This window comes from Triticum aestivum, chromosome 2A, assembly GCF_018294505.1.
Source record: "Triticum aestivum cultivar Chinese Spring chromosome 2A, IWGSC CS RefSeq v2.1, whole genome shotgun sequence".
NCBI classification, from domain to species: domain Eukaryota; kingdom Viridiplantae; phylum Streptophyta; class Magnoliopsida; order Poales; family Poaceae; genus Triticum; species Triticum aestivum.
The window spans coordinates 617,492,948-617,498,947 of NC_057797.1; positions in this window are offsets into that span (position 1 = coordinate 617,492,948).

Consider the following 6,000-nt stretch of genomic DNA (forward strand, 5'->3'; position numbering starts at 1 on the left):
GTATAATCATCAATGAGTTCAGAAACACTAGTCAGCGGAGCTGTGCCGAGGCGTCCCTAGGTCTCAAAGTGGGTGTGTTTGGAATCCAATTGTTCGTCCATGTTGATATGGTTATGCCGTCGCCAACTTGGTGGATAAGGCCAATAGTGAGAGTGTCCCGCCCTTCTATGATGGCCATCCAAGTCGCCGATGCTCGAGCCGGGGCTGTAGCATTGAGAAAATTCGTATGCGGTAAGTACTTGCCCTTCAGCACCCTGGCACACAATGAGTTCGGTCTTGTGAGGAGGCGCCATCCATGTTTTCCAAGCATCGCCAAGTTAAAAAACTGCAAATTTCGGAAACCCATGTCGCCCTTCACCTTTGGTGTCGCAAGTTTGTTCCATGATAGCCAATGGAGAGAACGCTTGTCAACCGAGCTCCCCCACCAATATTTTGCCATGCATGAAGTAACACTCTTGCACACCTTTTTTGTCAGAATGAAACAACTCATGTTGGAAGTTGGAATAGACTGGATAACTTTCTTGAGAAGAACCTCTCTCGCAGCACAAGCCATGTTCCGCTCTGACCAGCCTCACATTTTATCCCGACATCTATCCACCACATGAACAAAATTCCCACTGGTGATTCTACCAATAGCAGTCGGGAGCCCCACAGGTAGCGTTCTAAAAATGCTTCTACATGAATCCTGAGAGACTGTTTAATAGTCTATCGTAGGGGCTGTCCCGTATTGCCACTAAAGTAGATGGAGCTTTTCTCCCGGTTTACTACATGTCCAGAACATTCAACATATATCCGGAGAATCTCGTTAAGCCTCTCTGTACTTTGGGTTTTTGCACCGAGAAAGATCAAGCTGTCGTCAACAAATAGAAGATGATTAACCCAAGGTGCATGCGGACTTACCCTGATGTCTCTGTCAATATATGCCCCGCCAAAATTATTCAGAAGTGATGTAAGGTCCTGGGCACACAAAAAAAACAAGTATGGTGACATGGGGCATCCTTGACGGAGCCCCCTCGAAGGAGTGAAGTAGGGGAGAAGCCCCCCATTTACTTTGATTGTGAACCTCACCGAGGTCACACACTTCATGATTAAGCGAACAAAGTTATCACCGAAGCCCAACTTAAGTAGCATCGCTTTGAGATAGTGCCATTCCACTCTATCATAGGCCTTGAGCATATCAAGCTTCACCGCACAGCATGCATTCTTGCCTTTCTTACGCCTTTTGATCACATGAATGCTTTCGTAAGCCACAAGTACATTGTTCGTGATTAAACGTCCCGGAACAAATGCACTCTGTTCTTCTCCAATCACCTCATCCAAAATCCCTCGGACTCTATTGGCAATTGCTTTGACTACAATCTTGTATAGAACAGGGCATAAGGCAATTGGCTGGAATTGAGATATTTTTTGTGGGTGTCCTACCTTTGGGATCAAAGTTATGGATGTGTCGTTCAGCCCCAAAGGTAATTCCCCTTCGTTCAAAAACTCCAGGACGGCCACTGTGATGTCCTCTCCAAGAACTTCCCAATGCCGTTGATAAAAATCTGTAGTGAACCCGTTGACCCCAGGGGCCTTTGACGGTGCCATGTCAAATAGAGCCTTCTTTACTTCTGCCGCAACATATGGTTTGTTGACATGGTCATTCATTTGATCAATGACACTCGGTTGCACATAGTTTAATAATACTTCCATCGGGTTGAAGCCTTGTGTCTGATACAAGGCGTGATAGAAGTCACTGATCTCCTTCTTCACCTCCTCCGGGTCTTGCAAAATCTGACCAGGTATGTTCTCTAGAGAAGTGATTCGATTGATTCTTTTACGGTGAGCGGCTTGAGCTTGAAAATAACCAGTGTTGCGATCTCCCTCCCATAACCAAAGCACCCGCGATCTCTGCTTGAGCCAGATTTCTTCCTGTCGCATGGCTTCTCGCAGTTGCGCTGCAACAATGAGCTCCTCCTCCGTAGGCCCCCGGCCCATTGAGACGCTCCTTAGACGTTCTAGGCGCTTCTGTAGCTTGCGTACTTTCTTTGATAAATTTACGAATTCACGCTCGCCCCAGACACCCAGATCCTTTTGGATGACTACCAGCGCATCCACGACGCCCTGCAAGCCTCTCCGACTAGCCCCTGCATGCCACAAGTCACGTACAATCTTTTCGTACTGACCATGGGACTGCCAAACATTTTCATATCTGAAACTCCGTTGGGCTCGATGCTAGTGATTAGCCATGCTAGTTCTGAACTCAGCCGCAACATAACAATGATCTGACTCCACGCTGCTAATATGCTTGATAGTAGTGTGCTGGAATAGATTCAAAAACCGGTCATTAGCAAGGGCCCGATCAAGGCGAGCCTTTACGTTTGCCGCTCCAACCTGCCGATTATCCCATGTATAGGGTATAGCTCTCCATCCCAAATCTTGTAGGGAACAGTCATCAACCGCATCCCGGAATGCCCTCATCTGGACCTCCGACCTAGCATTGACACTGAAGTGCTCGCCCGCCTGCATTGTCTCGTTAAATCTCCCATGCAGATCCATGCGTCATGCGGGATAGCAAATAAAGTGCGGAGAAAACGTCAACTATGGTGTCTATTTTCCACCCGTGGCTCTCCATAGAAACCAGTGAAACACCAAGTTTTATTGTCTTTCTTAGCTGATACATCAATGTGTGACCGGCTATAATTTTCCAACTTGACTTCAACATCATTTGACCAAAACGGGCCAATGCCACCACTAAGCCCATCACTATCGATGGCGAAACAACCAGAAAAACCAACAAAAAATTTCAAATCTTCCACTCTTTTGCCCTTAATTTTGGTCTCCATTATGAACAGAAGGGCGGGACCTTCTTGCTTCACAATCTTGCGAAGCTCTCGAACTGTCTGGGGGTTCCCAAGCCCCCGACAGTTCCAACTGATGGTACTCATTGCAACGGGCAGCGCTGACTAGCAGCTGCTACCGAGGATTCAGACGTTGGTGGTGTCGGTTTCTTCTTCTTTCGTTCTCTCTCAACAAATATATCGCCCAATTTTTCAATCTCTGTCTCTGAAGCCGAACCCCGCACACCATATGTGTTCACAGGCCCTTCTCCTTTCTCTGTAATAGCCAGAGGAGTGGGCGCCACTTTTTGGTAGACTTGGATTGATGGCCCTCCTTTCCTCTTGTTCTGGACTGGATTCTTGGCTGGGGACGTCACCTCGACCCCCTCCTTCTGCTTGGAGCTTGACCAACGTGATTCACGTGTGCTGCATTGCGTATCTTGCTTTTCCTTCATTGAGTTCTGATACGTCCATTTTGCATCATGCTTTTATATCGATATTTATTGCATTATGGGTTGTTATTTCACATTATGTCACAATACTTATGACTATTCTCTCTTATTTTACAAGGTTTACATAAGGAGTGAGAATGCCGACAGCTGGAATTCTGGGCTAGAAAAGGAGCAAATATTAGAAACCTATTCTGCACAACTCCAAAAGTCCCGAAACTCCATGGAATACCTTATAATAAATAATGAAAAATCCTCGCCAAAGATGAAGACCAGGGGCCCACACCCTATCCACGAGGGTGGGGGGGGGCGCCCCCCTAGGGCGCACCCCCTACCTCGTGGGCCCCCTGGTGGCTCTCCGATGACCATCTTCTGCTATAAGAAGTCTTTCGTCGAGAAAAAAACGAGAAGCAACCTTTCGGGACAAAATTCTGCCGCCACGAGGAGGAACCTTGGCGGAACCAATCTAGGGCTCCGGCAGAGCTGTTCTGCCGGGGAAACTTCCTTCCCGGAGGGGGAAATCATCGCCATCGTCATCACCAACGCTCCTCTCATCGGAAGAGGGCAATCTCCATCAACATCTTCATCAGCACCATCTCATCTCAAAACCCTAGTTCATCTCTTGTATCCAATTCTTGTCTCCAAGTCCGGGATTGGTGCTAATAGGTTGCTAGTAGTGTTAATTACTTCTTGTAGTTGATGCTAGTTGGTTTAATTGGTGGAAGATCATATGTTCAGATCCTTTATGCATATTATTACGCCTCTGATTATGAACATGAATATGCTTTGTGAGTAGTTACGTTTGTTCCTGAGGACAAGGGAGAAGTCTTGCTATTAGTAGTCATGTGAATTTGGTATTCGTTCGATATTTTGATGAGATGTATGTTGTCTAGCCTCTAGTGGTGTTATATGAACGTCGACTACATAACACTTCACCATTATTTGGGCCTAGAGGAAGACATTGGGAAGTAATAAGTAGATGATGGGTTGCTAGAGTGACAGAAGCTTAAACCCTAGTTTATGTGTTGCTTCATAAGGGCCTGATTTGGATCCATATGTTTCATGCTATGGTTAGGTTTACCTTAATACTTTTGTTGTAGTTGCGGATGCTTGCAATAAAGGTTAATCATAAGTGGGATGCTTGTTCAAGTAAGAACAACACCCAAGCACCGGTCCATCCACATGTCAAATTATCAAAGTACCGAACGCGAATCATATGAACATGATGAAAACTAGCTTGACGATATTCCCATGTGTCCTCGGGAGCGCTTTTCCTTATATAAGATTTTGTCCAGGCTTGTCCTTTGCTACAAAAAGGATTGGGCCACCTTGCTGCACTTTATTTACTTTTGTTACTTGTTGGTCGTTACAAATTATCTTATCACAAAACTATCTGTTACCACTTATTTCAGTACTTGCAGAGAATACCTTGCTGAAAACCGCTTATCATTTCCTTCTGCTCCTCGTTGGGTTCGACACTCTTACTTATCGAAAGGACTACGATAGATCCCCTATACTTGTGGGTCATCGAGACTCTTTTCTGGTGCCATTGCTGGGGAGTGAAGCGCCTTTGGTAGGTGGAATTTGGTAAGGAAAAATTTATATAGTGTGCTGAAATTTACTGTCACTTGTTACTATGGAAAGTAATCCTCTAAGGGGCTTGTTCGGGGTATCTTAACCCCAACCAGTAGAGCAAAGAGTTGCTCCTCAACCTACTGAACCTATTGAAAATGAAATTCCTTATGATTATCCTTCGGGTATGATAGAAAAACTGCTAGCTAATCCTTTTACAGAAGATGGAACAAAGCATCCTGATGAACACCTAATATATGTGGATGAAGTTTGTGGATTATTTAAGATTGCAGGTATACCTGACGATGTTGCTAAGAAGAAGGTCTTCCCTTTATCTTTGAAGGGAGACGCATTGACATGGTATAGGCTATGCGATGATACGAGATCATGGAACTATAGAAGATTGAAATTGGAATTTCATCAAAGGTATTACCCTATGCATCTTGTTCATCGTGACCGCAATTATATATATAATTTTTGGCCCCGCGAAGGAGAAATCATCGCTCAAGCTTGGGGGAGGCTTAAATCAATGTTATATTCATGCCCCAATCATGAGCTCCCAAGAGAAACAATTCTTCAAAAAAATTATGCTTGACTTTCTAAAAATAATCGCACTATGCTCGATACTTCTTGTGCTGGCTCTTTTATGATGAAGACTATTGGATTTAGATGGGATTTATTGGATAGAATTAAACGCAACTCTGAAGATTGGGATCTTAACAAAGGTAAGGAGTCAGGTATGACACCTAAGTTTGATTGTGTTAAATATTTTATGGATACCGATATTTTCCGTAAGTTTAGCACTAAATATGGACTTGATTCTGAGATAGTAGCTTCTTTCTGTGAATCTTTTGCTACTTATGTTGATCTCCCTAAGGAGAAGTGGTTTAAATATCATCCTCCCATAGAAGTAAAAGTAGGTGCACCTATTAAAGTTGAAGAAAAGACTGTCACTTATAATGATCCTATTGTTCCTACTTGTTATGTTGAGAAACCACCATTCCCTGTTAGGATAAAGGATCATGCTAAAGCTTCAACTGTGGTTCATAAAAGCAATATTAAAACATATACACCTCCTGAGCAAGTTAAAGTAGAACCTAATATTGCTATTGTTAAAGATCTCTTGTCTGATAATATTGATGGGCATGTTATTCAGTTCC